This window comes from Lithobates pipiens, unplaced genomic scaffold (genome assembly GCF_037356315.1).
Source record: "Lithobates pipiens isolate NorthernLeopardFrog02 unplaced genomic scaffold, aLitPip1_a1.2 Scaffold_66, whole genome shotgun sequence".
In the NCBI taxonomy this organism is placed as follows: domain Eukaryota; kingdom Metazoa; phylum Chordata; class Amphibia; order Anura; family Ranidae; genus Lithobates; species Lithobates pipiens.
This window is the reverse complement of record NW_027507888.1, coordinates 1,296,436-1,311,703: the sequence shown is the minus strand read 5'-3', so window position 1 is coordinate 1,311,703 and position 15,268 is coordinate 1,296,436. Positions and strand designations below refer to the sequence as shown.

Genomic DNA, 15,268 nt, shown 5'->3' with positions numbered 1-15,268 from the left:
TACAGCGCTGACAGCAGCACCGTGACATACAGCGCTGACAGCAGCACCGTGACATACAGCACTGACAGCAGCACCGTAAGCAGCCCCAGGAGGAAGTCAGCACAGCACAGGGATGGTGTGATCCCCTCATAATAAGAACCCCCAGGAGGAAGTCAGCACAGCACAGGGATAGTGTGATCCCTTCATAATAAGAACCCCCAGGAGGAAGTCAGCACAGCACAGGGATATCATAAGCAGCCCCAGTAGAAATATGACACCGCTCAACCTCTTCAAAGAGGAGGGTAGGGGCATATAGTACGGTGTGCTTTTTTGGGTCAAGGAAGTGAGCCAAATGAATTAAGAAGGTCTGTGTGCTTGATTAAAAAAATAGTTTATAGACATATACATGGTCTACTGGTCACATGTGTTGAATTCCTCCGAGATCCATGCCTCATTCATTTTTAGAAATGTGAGGTAGTTAACACTGTGGTGAGCTAGGCGAGTACGCTCATCGGTCACAATCCCCCCTGCTGCGCTGAACGTCCTTTCGGACAGGACACTGGATGAGGGGCAAGCCAACAGTTCGATTGCAAATTGGGCAAGCTCTGGCCAGAGGTCAAGCCTGCCCACCCAGTAGTCTAGGGGTTCATCACTCCTCAGAGCGTCCACATCGGCCGTTAACCCAATGTAGTCGGACACCTGACGGTCTAGGCGTTCCCTGATGCTGGATCCGGATGACACCTGTCGATGGGTCGGCTGAAAGAATGACCTCATATCCGAAGTCACCAACACATCTTCAAACCGGCCTCTTCTTGCAGGCGCTGTTGGATTGGTACCCGCAAATCCTTCTCTGGGAGTGGGAATTGCTCCTCTGCCAGCGCACGCAAAAGCAGAATGCAGCATTTCTCGAAGCAAGGCCTGGAAGTGCTGCATTCTGACAGCCCTCTGCGACGGCGGTAACATTTCCGCCATTTTGTGTTTGTACCGGGGGTCTAAGTACGTTGCCACCCAGTACTGGTCCTTGACCCTCATGCTTTTTATACGGGGGTCCCTATTAAAACACTGGAGCATGAAGGCCCCCATTTGCACTAAAGTGGAAGCGGTGTGGTGGCCTGGCTCCTGCTCATCATCCAGGATAATGTCGTCCTCTTCATTCTCCTCTCCCCATCCTCGCACAACAGGGATCCCAGAAAGGTTTAAAGCATGCTCTTCTTGCTCCTGCTCATCCGCCCCGGCACCATCCTCCTCTGACTCCTCATCAGACTCCTGTTGTTGACTTGTCTCAGATAGAGTAGCCCCCCCTGGGAATTCATCCAGCATTGCGACTTCCTCATCTTCCCGCTCCTGCTCCTCCACAGCCTGATCAATGACACGACGCAATGCACGCTCCAGAAAGAAGGCATAAGGTACCATGTCACTGATGGCGCCATGGCTGCGACTGACCAGTTTGGTGATCTCCTCAAATGGCCGCAGAAGTCTGCATGTGTCGCGCATGAGCAGCCACTGGCGCGGTGAAAAAAAACCCAGCTCCCCAGAACCGTTTCTTTCGCAGAGTTCATACAGGTAGACGTTAACTGCACGTTTCTGCTGGAGCAGCCTATCAAGCATATAGAAGGTTGAGTTCCATCGCGTCGGGCAATCGCAAATAAGACGTCTGACCGGCAGATGGTGTCGCCGCTGAATGTCAGCAAGGCGAGCCATGGCCGTGTAAGATCTTCTGAAATGGGCCGAGATTTTCCTTGCCTGCCGCAAGATGTCCTGGACCCCAGGGTATTTGACAAGGAATCGCTGCACGACCAAGTTTAAGACGTGTGCCATGCACGGCACGTGCGTGATTTTGCCCTGTTTCAATGCGCTAAGCAGATTGGCACCGTTGTCACACACCACTTTACCAACTGTCAAATTGAGCGGTGTTAGCCACTCATCTGCCTGTGAACGCAAAGCTGAAAGGAGTGCCGGGCCAGTGTGGCTCTTTGCTTCCAGGCACAACAGACGCAGCACGGCATGGCAACGTCTCACCTGGCATGTGGAATAGGTTCTGGGGAGCTTGGGCGGTGCAGTGGAAGAGACGCTAGCAGCGGAAAAGGAGGAGGCAGCTGAGGAGGAGAGGGAGGAGGATGGAGTAGGAGGAGGAGAAGAAGAGTCAGGCCTGCATGCAATCCGTGGCGGTAAAACCAAATCTACACGGGTGCCACGGGTTACATGCTTGACGGCCGTCAGAAGGTTCACCCAGTGGGCAGTAAAACTGATATACCTTCCCTGCCCGTGTTTGCTAGACCACGTGTCTGTGGTCAGATGTATCTTGGCACCGACACTGTGTGCCAGAGATACATTCACTTGCCGCTGAACATGGCCATATAGCTCTGGGATGCCCTTCTCTGAGAAATACTTCCTTCCTGGGACCTTCCATTGTGGTGTTCCAATGGCCACAAATTTGCGAAAGGCCTCCGAGTCCACCAGTTTATATGGCAGTAGTTGGCGGGCTATGAGTTCTGACAAGCCAGCCGCCAACCGTTGGGCAAGAGGGTTATCCGGCATCATCATTTTTTTACGCTCAAACATTAGGCCCACGGAAGCCTGCCTTTTTGCAGAAAAATGTGAGCTTGGCGTGATGGAAGGTGGAGTGGAGGACAATTGTGAGGAGAGAGGAGAAGGAGAAGTAGAAGACGAGGCTGGACGGTGAGAGCCTGCAGTGTGGCTTTGTGTGTTCCGTTGCTCCCACTGGGCTCGGTGATGGCTGCTCATGTGCCTTCTTAAGGCGGTCGTCCCTAGGTGAGTATTGGGCTTACCGCGACTAACGCGTTGACTGCAAAGATTGCAGATGGCAACGCTATTGTCAGCAGCGGACACGTTAAAAAAAGCCCACACTGCGGAGCCATGTGCCGGTGTCCTGGGAGCGCCAGATGTGACCGTACATGGTCGATGACTCGCTCCTGATACATTTGCAGTCTGCTTTGTCCCTGCTGTGCAATGTAAGTCATTGCTGCTTCTCCTCCCTATCTGCTGGTCCATATCTCCCTCTGAACTCCCCTCCTCTTCCTCTCTTGTGGGCACCCACGTGACATCACTAGACACGTCATCATCAACGTCACCTTCCCCACCGCTATAAGTAGAGATCTCGGAGTAGGCAGCAACACCGGGGACCAACCTCCTCCTTGGGCTGATCTGGGTACTGGCGTCAGACTGCTGAGTAGCGCTTGTTGCTACCTCCTCTTCCTGATCCAATACCAAGAGTGGCTGCGCATCAGAAATGTCCTCTTGATATGGATCGGAATATAATTCCAGTGACTCAAGCGGAAGGTATGTGGTGGTGGTGGTGGTGGTCGTGTTGTTGGTGGTAGTGTCTTTGGGGGTGCACATAGCAGAGAGTGAAGAAGAGGGTGCAGATCGAGAGGATGAGGAGGGTGCAGAAGAGTAAGGCTGAGCGAGCCACTCAACCAAGTCTGGTGCATCCTTTAAAGTAATTGAACGCACCTTCTGCAACTTCCCACTTTGGCTCAAGCCTGTTGCTCCTGCCCTACCCCTACCACCCCTGCGGAAGGGCCTGCCTCTTCCTCTGCATGTCATTTTTTAAATGACCCTGTGACAAAACTCTTAGTCCCTATACCGCTGAAGGACTGCTGCAGTATAGGTGAGCGGTCAGCAGTGGTGCACGTCAACCCTATCTATTGTGGACCTATAGCGGTCCTTACAGAACAGCAGACTGTACCGCACTCAAGCCTATGTACCGTAGCACCCTATACCAAGTTACCAGTCCTTATAAGAACTTTTGTGGACCAAGCAGGTTGTGTATTAGTGTTTAGCAGACTGTACGTCAGTCCCTATACCGCTGAAGGACTGCTGCAGTATAGGTGAGCGGTCAGCAGTGGTGCACGTCAACCCTATCTATTGTGGACCGATAGCGGTCCTTACAGAACAGCAGACTGTATCGCACTCAAGCCTATGTACCGTAGCACCCTATACCAAGTTACCAGTCCTTATAAGAACTTTTGTGGACCAAGCAGGTTGTGTATTAGTGTTTAGCAGACTGTACGTCAGTCCCTATACCGCTGAAGGACTGCTGCAGTATAGGGCAGCGGTCAGCAGTGGTGCACGTCAACCCTATCTATTGTGGACCGATAGCGGTCCTTACAGAACAGCAGACTGTACCGCACTCAAGCCTATGTACCGTAGCACCCTATACCAAGTTACCAGTCCTTATAAGAACTTTTGTGGACCAAGCAGGTTGTGTATTAGTGTTTAGCAGACTGTACGTCAGTCCCTATACCGCTGAAGGACTGCTGCAGTATAGGGCAGCGGTCAGCAGTGGTGCACGTCAACCCTATCTATTGTGGACCGATAGCGGTCCTTACAGAACAGCAGACTGTACCGCACTCAAGCCTATGTACCGTAGCACCCTATACCAAGTTACCAGTCCTTATAAGAACTTTTGTGGAACAAGCAGGTTGTGTGTTAGTGATTAGCAGACTGTACGTCAGTCCCTATACCGCTGAAGGACTGCTGCAGTATAGGTGAGCGGTCAGCAGTGGTGCACGTCAACCCTATCTATTGTGGACCGATAGCGGTCCTTACAGAACAGCAGACTGTACCGCACTCAAGCCTATGTACCGTAGCACCCTATACCAAGTTACTAGTCCTTATAAGAACTTTTGTGGACCAAGCAGGTTGTGTATTAGTGTTTAGCAGACTGTACGTCAGTCCCTATACCGCTGAAGGACTGCTGCAGTATAGGGCAGCGGTCAGCAGTGGTGCACGTCAACCCTATCTATTGTGGACCGATAGCGGTCCTTACAGAACAGCAGACTGTACCGCACTCAAGCCTATGTACCGTAGCACCCTATACCAAGTTACCAGTCCTTATAAGAACTTTTGTGGACCAAGCAGGTTGTGTATTAGTGTTTAGCAGACTGTACGTCAGTCCCTATACCGCTGAAGGACTGCTGCAGTATAGGGCAGCGGTCAGCAGTGGTGCACGTCAACCCTATCTATTGTGGACCGATAGCGGTCCTTACAGAACAGCAGACTGTACCGCACTCAAGCCTATGTACCGTAGCACCCTATACCAAGTTACCAGTCCTTATAAGAACTTTTGTGGAACAAGCAGGTTGTGTGTTAGTGATTAGCAGACTGTACGTCAGTCCCTATACCGCTGAAGGACTGCTGCAGTATAGGGCAGCGGTCAGCAGTGGTGCACGTCAACCCTATCTATTGTGGACCGATAGCGGTCCTTACAGAACAGCAGACTGTACCGCACTCAAGCCTATGTACCGTAGCACCCTATACCAAGTTACCAGTCCTTATAAGAACTTTTGTGGAACAAGTGAGTTGTGAATGTTTAGCAGACTGCAGCAGAAGGGCAGCAGTCAAGTATAATATCCTTTCTATATTTGGAAGAAAGAATATTATACATGTACAAGCCTATTACTGTACCACTGATACCAGTCCTGAAAAGAACCTTTGTGGAACTAATAATAACAGCAAGTCTTTAAAATTACCCTCACTGCCTGACAACACTGCTTCCTTCCTGTCCCTATACAAATTGGCAAAAAAAGAGAACGATTAGTGGTTACTGGAACAGCTCTTTTGTGGACCTTGATAGTAACAGCTAATGATGATGATGATGATGATGATGATGAAAGACTAATCTGGCTGTCCCTGTAGCATACACCGTCCTTTCCCTTTCTCTAAACTAACAAAAGACACTCAGGCTGCTGCAAGAATCAGCAGCACAGCAAACCTATCAACACCTAACACCTATACCAGTCCTGAAAAGAACTTTTGTGTACCAAATAGCTAGTGGTTTATCTCTCCCTACTCCACACAGGAACCTGTCCCTATCTTAACAGAAGAAAGAATGTAAAATGGCCACCGGATCGGGTGTATTTATAGGTTAGGGGGAATGTACAAGTGTCCATGTGCTGTCATGTCTCAATTGGCTGTCCTGTATCACATGATAAACGTGTCACCAAAGGTTAAAGCTCTTGTATACATTAAACACGTAAGTCCGCCGCGGCGAACGACGGAAAAAGGCGTTCGAACGTGCGGACCGCGAATGTCGGAAATTCGCCGCGAAACGACCGCCGGGCGAACCGTTCGGCCATCACTACTCATTGGCATCTGAGGACTTTTCAATGGGGCTTTTTGACGCAGTGGAGGAAGAAGTCCCTATGTCAGAGAATATCAATTTCAGCTTCTATGAAGAGAAGTCTCCTCTGGGGGTCGAAGGAAGACCTAATTTCAAAGCCTCGGCTCCTGCAATGCCCTTCCTGGACCATTCTTACCACCGACGCAAGTTCGAAAGGGTGGGGAGCACACTGAGATCACCTGGCAGTGCAAGGGAAATGGGACGTCCCTGTGGCGGGGGTAGTCTCCAACGTCTTAGAGCTGCGAGCAGTGTATTTAGCTCTGCTGAGTCTAAAAGAACATCTACATCTAAGAACATCTCAGCGTATGCCCCGCCGGTCAAGATCCCAGTGTTCCCGCAGCTTCTCTCACAGGAGAAATTGGTGCACCCAGCTCCTCACAAACTGAATCTACATCTTTGGATCTTGAGCGGCAGAATTTCCAGTCATTAGGATTCTCAGTGGGGGTGATTTCTACTCTCCTAAAGGCTAGGAAACCTTCCACAAACTTTATCTATTCTAAAATATGGAATACATTTAAAACATTTGCAGAAAGTAAGCAGTGGGACCCCACCACTCCGTCCACCTCAGTAGTTTTGGAGTTTCTGCAGAATGGTTTAGATCTGCGGCTCAGTTTAACCAGTAGAGACCCGCGCTATAGCCAAATGACGGCTACAGCGCGGACCTCCTTTGCCGGGACGACGTCTATCGACATCGTCCCGTGCACTAGCGCCCTGCCCGTTTATGAGACTCGCCTGATCACAGATCCAAGCAAGGGGTCGATCCCGACCCCTTACCATGTGATCAGCTGTCAGCCAATGACAGCTGATCATGTGATACAACGAAGCCGGTAATCGGCTATCTTTCCTCCTCGCGCTGACAGCGTGAGGAGAAAAAAAAAAAGAGCCGATCACCGGCGGCCGTGATCGGGACATCAGTCCCGATCACGACCAGCTTACCAGTACCCACCTGCCCCCTGCCAGTGCCACCTCTGTAATAAAAAAGTGCCCCCAATCAGTGCCACCCAGCAGTGCCCATAGTGCCACCCAGCAGTGCCCACAGTGCCACACATCAGTGCCCACAGTGCCACACATCAGTGCCCACAATCTGCCTCAACAACGGAGCTGCACCCCAGTGCCACATATCCGTGCCCATCAGTGTCATCTACCAGTGCCCATCAGCGCCGCCCATCAGTGCCCAGCAGTGCCACCTATCAGTGCCACCTATCAGTGCCCATCAGTCCCATCTATCAGTGGTACCTATTAGTGCCACCCATCCTGAACTACACCTATACCATACCAGTTCTTAAAATAACTTTTGTGGACCTAATAGCTAGCGATTTGGGTCACTGCAGTCTCTCCCTGCTCCAAAGGAAGACTTATGAACTGAAAGCTTCTGTCGAAAGGCTTCATCATAAGAGAACCAAGCTAAACCTGGAACATTTTTATAAGCTTCTAAAATTATTTCAACATGATGAAACATACCGCTACATAATTCAGGATGACATTCGCCCATTACACTAGCATAAATACAAAAAGATTGTAACCAATTATTAAAATTGCGTGTGCCTAAACGTCTCCTGTCATCATCAGATTTCTCACCATATTTTTTATCAAACCTATATTCTTTAAATGACGGCAATAAGGAAAGCAATTCAATATAATCCCCTTTCCAAATCTTTTCTTTAACTGAAATAGGTAAGTGAAAACCTAATGGAGACAATTCACACGTAAGTACTTCTTTAATGTAAGGTTCAAGAACATTAGAAACAGTAGCACAAGAGGGAACTAATGATAAACCAGAGGAAGTCAAATCAACATTAAGTAAAACAGAAGAATTTGAAGCAGTATGAACACTATCTTTTGAAACTGACATAAGAGCAGCGTCATCAGCAGAGCGAGAAGAAGCAGTTTTAGGCAATAAATTCGATAAAAGTTGTGACATTAATCATAAAGTTTTGCAGAATAGAGGCATCAATCGACTCACCTCCATTTAAACGTGAAACTTCTTGAGCAGTAGGAACAGCTGCCTGCTGAAATCCTTCAGAAATGGAGCAATCTGCAGCCATTACAGGAGCTCTGTCATTCACCCAGGGGCGGATCCAGAGTCTAATCTCGGGAGGGGCACTGCTATAAAATATGTTTTTTTGGGGGCAATTTATATGGGAAATGGCTGGTATTTGTGCTTCAATCATTACGGCACCATGGTTGTTATGGTGTCAGGATGATTGAAGTGCATTATTTCTATTAATACATTGTAATATAAAATTAAATGGTTCAACTCACCATAATGCAGAATCAGTGGGAGCCCTGAGGATGTCACTTGCCATGTCGCCTGCCACCAAATGTGGATTGTCACTTGCCACGTCACTTGTCACCAAATGCGGATTGTTACTTGCCACGTCACCTGCCACACATTGCGGATTGTCACTTGCCACGTTGCCTGCCACACATTGCGGATTGTCACTTGCCACGTTGCCTGCCACACATTGCGGATTGCCACATCACCTGCCACACATTGCGGATTGTCACTTGCCACGTTGCCTGCCACACATTGCGGATTGCCACTTGCCACGTAGCCTGCCACACATTGCGGATTGTCACTTGCCACATTGCCTGCCACACATTGCGGATTGCCACTTGCCACGTCACCTGCCACACATTGCGGATTGTCACTTGCCACGTTGCCTGCCACACATTGCGGATTGTCACTTGCCACGTCACCTGCCACAGATTGCGGATTGCCACTTGCCACGTAGTCTGCCACACATTGCGGATTGCCACGTAGCCTGCCACACATTGCGGATTGTCACCTACTGTGTCACTTTTCTGCAATCTCTCTGCTGCACACAGCTTCCTACACAGTGAGGGCGGAACTGGAGGGATGCAGGACAGTGAGAGATGATGTCATCTCCTTGCTCCCCTGCCTGCTGGCTTCCTGATTGGCCAGGAGCCCTCCTAAGCCGCCCAGCTGCCCCCCCCCTCACCGTCCACTCAGCGCGGGTACCCGCGGAACCGACCGCGATTGGACCCGCGGAACCGGCCGTGCGGGTACCCGCGGAACCGGCCGCGATTGGACCCGCGGAACCGGCCCGCTGGTACCCGCGGAACCGGGCCGCTGGTAACCGCGGAACCGGCCGCGATTGGACCCGCGGAAACCAGCCTGCCAGTATTCTTGGGGGGGGCAATTGACCCGTTGCCCCCCCCCCCTGGATCCGCCCCTGCATTCACCATGGCAATGTTATCAAGCACCAGTGAAGCATTATCAACTGTAGCAGCCACCGCATCAGATACATGTAAAGCACTATAGACATTGTCCCTAGCAGTGACAGTATGCCCAGTAACATTCAAATGATTTGATTTTTTCTTTCTTCAAACAAGCAGACCCAGTACCTTTTTTGTTTTGCAGGGGTGAATCCACCAATTCAAATCTTCGCGGTCTCCTTCTCGTTTTTTTCCGGGCAGCCCGATGGTCCACTGCACCTGCGCCGTCCTCGGAGATCGGAGAATAGGCCGAACAGCTGCGGACATCTCCGAAAGGTTCTTGCGTCACCGTGTCAAGAGGAGGGACCGACCGGGAGGAAGAGGAAGCCGCCGAAACCGGAAGATCCTGGGGTACCCGAGAGAATGCACTGAGGAAATCAAACTGCTCCACCAGAGGGACATCCACAGACGGAACACTACCAGAACCAGCCACCGGATAAGCCGACAGACAGGAACGAAGCCACCGCTCTCCATCCACGGCACCAGCCTGTTCGATCCACCTGTCGCAGTAAGGACTCCATAACGAAACAGCAGGGATGTGTTCTGATCTTCTTTGTCCGTTATACTGCGGCAACTGACACACTTTTTTCTCTTTTATAGGGTCTTCTGTTTGTGGCAACCGTTACTAAGCCTCTGGACCAAAGGTAAGTACTCTAACAACATTTAACTGTAAATTAATTAATTCCCTTCTACCAGCGATGCGATGTGCTTGGGTGATGTGTTTCGATGCGATGTGGTGGGGCAATGCGATTTGATGTGCTGATGTGATTCGATGTTTTGGGGGTGATGCAATGTGCTTTGGGCGATTTGATGTGCTGGGGCGATTAGATGTGCTGGGAGATGCAATGTGCTGGGGGAGATGCGATTCGATTTGCTGGGGCGATGCGATTCGATGTGATGATGCAATTCGAAGTGTTGGGGGTGATGCAATGTGCTGGGGTGATGTGATTCGATGTTCTGGGGGAGATGCGATTCGATGTGCTGGGGCCATTCAATGCAATGTGCTTGGGTGATGTGATTCGATGCGATGTGTAGAGGGCAGCGCGATTCGATTTTCTGATTCGATTTGATGTGTTGGCGTGATGCAATGTGCTTTGGGCGATTCGATGTGCTGGGGGAGATGTGATTCGATGTTCTGGGGAGATGCGATTCGATGTGCTGAGGCGATGCGATGTGCTTGGGTGATGCCTTTTGATGCGATAAGGTGGGGGGAAGCAATTCGATGTGCTGATGCGATTCGATGTGTTGTAGGTGATGCAATGTGCTTTGGGCATTTCGATGCGCTGGGGGTGATGCAATGTGCTGGGGCAGATGCAATGGGATGGGGGAGATGCAATTAGATTTGCTGGGGCGATGAGATGTGTTGGGGCGATACGATTCGATGTGCTGATGCAATTCGAAGTGTTGGGGGTGATGCAATGTGCTGGGGGTGATGCGATTCGATGTTCTGGGGGAGATGTGATGCGATGTGCTTGGGTGTTGAGATTTGATGTTCTGGGAGAGATGCGATTCAATGTGCTGGGGCGATTTAATGCGATGTGCTTGGGTGATGCGATTTGATGCGATCTGTTGAGGGCGATGCGATTCGATGTTCTGATGTGATTTGATGTGTCGGGGGTGATGCAATGTGCTTTGGGCAATGCGATGAGAAGTGTTGGGGGAGATGCGATTTGATGTGCTGGGGGCGTTGTGATGCGTTTTTACGGGGAGGGGGGCGATGCGATGTGCTGGGGGAATATTTTCTTATTTTTAACCCGATTATCTATGTAACATAGAGAAAGTTGTTTGTGCAAATAGTTGTAAATAAGCAGTTTTTTTAAATACTCCCACCATCCCATCTAAGGCCCCATTCACACATGCGGACATTATGTGCGTATTTCATCCATCCGTTTGCGGATGAAGTACGGACATACATGCATTCCTATGGGATAGCGGGTGTCGGCGGATGAACATCCGCAAACACCCGATATCGTCCGCCTCCGCAATTGTCGGATTCTGCAGACGGAGGAAAATCCTATTTTTCAATCCGTCTGCAGAGCGGATCGGATGAACACGGACAGACGATCCCCCATAGAGGAGAGCGGAGAGCTGACAGGGCGGTCCATGCACAGTGTGCTGGGACCGCCCTGTTATCCTCCGGCTCAGCGGGGACAACAGAGCGATCCCCGCTGAGCAAGCGGATTATCACGGGGCGGATCATTACTGATCCATCCCGTGTGAAAGGGGCCTAACACCAAAACACAAGCACAATTTTTCAAAATTAATATGCACAGTTTGAACTTCATAAAGTCGTCTTCAATACGTCTAGATGCATAAATGAATTGTGTTGCTGAGATTATTATTTTTTTAATTATTATTTTTTTCTTTTTAAATGAAAAGCTGTACAGAAAAAAGTATCAGCTGAGTGTAGATATAGTGTGTGTGTGTGTTTCTTGAATAATATTCCTTGTACATGCAGTATATTTACTGGTTCCTGGAGGGAGGAGGGGTTTGCATAGATATGGGTGGCAACTTCCTCTAACACTGCCGTTGCCATGGAAACCTGACCTGAAACTTATTACACTGCTTGTGCAGCATTGAGCATGTGCGAGATCTGCAAGGCTGAAATCCAGGAAGAAATACAGTCTGGCTTCAGATGCCCACACTTCAGATGGTCACAGTCTGCTGCTAGTTTATAAACTTTCAAAATGCTGTAATAACCTAACAAAACAGACCTTAGTTTACAGACCAACTTTACTGAATACATTAAGCTTGTGTATTATAGGGGTATTTTTATTTAAAAAGTGTAATTTTGGCCGGAGCACCACTTTAACCACTTGCTTACTGGGCACTTAAACCCCCCTCCTGCCCAGACCAATTTTCAGCTTTCAGCGCTGATGCACTAATTCTAGCACTAGACCTCCTCTGAAACTCTAACCTGGTAACCGTAAAAAAATGTTTAAAGCGTCGCCTACTGAGGTTTTTACTTTGTCGTCAATCCACAAGTGCATGCAATTATAAAGTGTGGCATGTTTGGTATCTATTTACTTGGCGTAACATTATCTTTCACATTATGCAAAAAAAAAAAATGGGATAATTTTACTGTTTTTTTTTTTTATTCATGAAAGTGTCCCTTTTCCCAAAAAGTTGCATTTAAAACACCGCTGAGCAAATACCGTGTGACATAAAATATTGCAACAATCGCCGTTTTATTCTCTAGAGTCTCTGTTAAAAAATATATATATATATATAATGTTTGGGGGTTCCAAGTAATTTTCTAGCAAAAAATATGGATTTTAACTTGTAAACACCAAATGCCAAAAATAGGCTTAGTCATGAATGGGTTAAGCCAGGTTTAACCATGAAGTAAGCATTTTAGGTTAACAGTAAAAAAAATGTATATCGTGCCATGGTTTCGATTTTGTATTTTTAACCCAAACCTCAGATTTCATTATCTCTGGATAAGTAAGCATAATTCCATTGTAAATTTTCTCTTTTTCATGACTGTTTGATAAGCCATGAAATCTTCAAGCAAGATGGGAAGCTATGATCTCTCAAAGCAAGATGGGAAGCCAGGCACACTCCAAGCAAGACGGAATCCCTTTTCTGCTTCTGCAGCATTAGCAGATGGTGGGTACCTACATAAAAATCATGGATGATGATAAAATAAATATTCTAAATGTACCATTTCAGAATGTATTCCCAGGGGGTCTTCCATCCAGGCTCTAACCAGGCCCGACCCTGGTTAGTATCCGAGATCAGACGAGATCAGGCGCATTCAGGGTGATGTGGCCGTAGGCGATCTTTTTGGCCACTCTCAACCCTCTTGAAAAACACCAAGATGGTCACCTCGGCAAAAAAGCAGAAAAATAAAAGAGGTTGTCGACATCAACAACATATTAAAAAAAAGCCTACAGCTCCTGGTATTCCCATGCGGTGTACTATCCAGGTACTAACCAGGTTCGACCCTGCTTAGCATCCGAGATCAGATGAGATCGGGCGCATTCAGGGTGATGTACAGTAAGCGATCTTTCTGGCCACTCTCAACCCTCTTGACAAACGCCAACATATTCACCTTGGCAAACAACCAGCAAAATAAAACAGGTCGTCGACGCCAACAACATATTAAGAAAAAGTCTACGGCACCTGGAATTCCCAGGCGGAATCCCACCCAGGTACTAAACAGGCCCGACCCTGCTTAGCATCCAAAATCAAATGAGATCTGGCAAATTCAGGCTGATTTGGTCGTAGGCGATCTTTCTGGCCACTCTCAACCCTCTTGACAAATGCCAAGATGGTCACCTCGGCAAACAAGCAGAAAAATAAAACAGGTCATCGACGCCAACAACATATTAAAAAAAAGAATACGGCACCTGGTATTCCCTGGCGGTTTCCCATCCAGGTGCTAACCATGTCACCCTGAATGTCCCTAGACCTAAGTGCAGCGTAAACCATTATTGGGCAGTATATCGGGGTACCTAGCTCTATAAAAACCTGGCGGTGAACCTAAAAAAAATAAAAGTGCAGTGCTTGGCCTCTTAAATATAAATGTGTATTAATGTGACTTAATAGGAAAAATGTGTGTGTATGGAAAATGTGAAAAACCTAAATAATGTGAAAAATCATTAGTGAAAAATACTTTGAAAACCCAAATGTCCAATGAAGTCAAAAGAAATGAATCTGTAACTCAAATGTCCATTAAAGTGAAAAACCAAATAATCATAAAAAATAATGTGACACAATATAAAGTCCCATGTGAAATATAAGACAAAAAATGATGATTGATCTTGTATGTTCAAAACAACAATAATAATGCTTGACCACGTGGACCCTTCACCTCTGTAAACCAATAATGAATGCACCTGGGGTGATTAGGGTGTGCCCAGGCACGCAGCGTGCCTGGGCACACCCTAATCACCCCAGGTGCATTAGCATTATCCAGGAGCAGCACCAGTGATATGACGTTTTGAGGCCTAAGAGAGGATCCGAGCGTATTTGGAGACTACGTGATATCCGAAGGATTGGGTCGTTTCCCGGCTTCTTGCACCGAAACGATTGGGTCGGCTTTCGGCTTCCTTATCGAAACGTCTATGTGATCGTATCTGCGCAGACTGACCTCCCTTAACAGGGGGTCACTGGAGATCTGGTAAGCCTCCATTCATTATTGGTTTACAGAGGTGAAGGGTCCACGTGGTCAAGCATTATTATTGTTGTTTTGAACATACAAGATCAATCATCATTTTTTGTCTTATATTTCACATGGGACTTTATATTGTGTCACATTATTTTTTATGATTATTTGGTTTTTCATTTTAATGGACATTTGAGTTACAGATTAATTTCTTTTGACTTCATTGGAAATTTGGGTTTTCAAAGTATTTTTCACTAATGATTTTTCACATTATTTAGGTTTTTCACATTTTCCATACACACACATTTTCCCTATTAAGTCACATTTATATTTAAGAGGCCAAGCAAAGCACTTTTACTTTTTTCTGCTTTTGTGTGCCCAGTATCCAGGTTATAGTGTTCAGCTGCTGTTTTTATATCATTTTATTTTATTTTATTTTACTAAGCGCAGATTTCTAATTTCTTTTGTAACCTAAAAAAAATAACTAGCTACTTAGCGGCACCAGTGACACTAATGGAGCGATCAGAAAAACGATCGCTTAGTGACACTGGCAAAAGGGGGTGAAAGGGTTAACTCTAGGGGCAATCAGGGGGTTAAACCTTTATTGGGGGGGTAGGGGGCTACCCTGGACCTAACATTAACTGCCCTGACAGTATTTACTGTCACAACTGACACTAAATGCAGTGATCAATAAATAAATGATCACTGCAATCAGTGACACTGTGACTGGGAGGGGGGGAGATGGGGGGGGGGGGGGGTTGTGTACCTACATGTCAGTGTAGTGTTGGTGCACA

At 47.8% G+C, this 15,268-nt stretch overlaps 1 pseudogene; it reads right to left on the bottom strand.

Moving 5' to 3' along the window:
• Nucleotides 1-13,251: 13,251 nt before the first annotated feature.
• LOC143958973 (5S ribosomal RNA) lies at nucleotides 13,252-13,369 on the bottom strand (annotated as a pseudogene).
• Nucleotides 13,370-15,268: the final 1,899 nt, after the last annotated feature.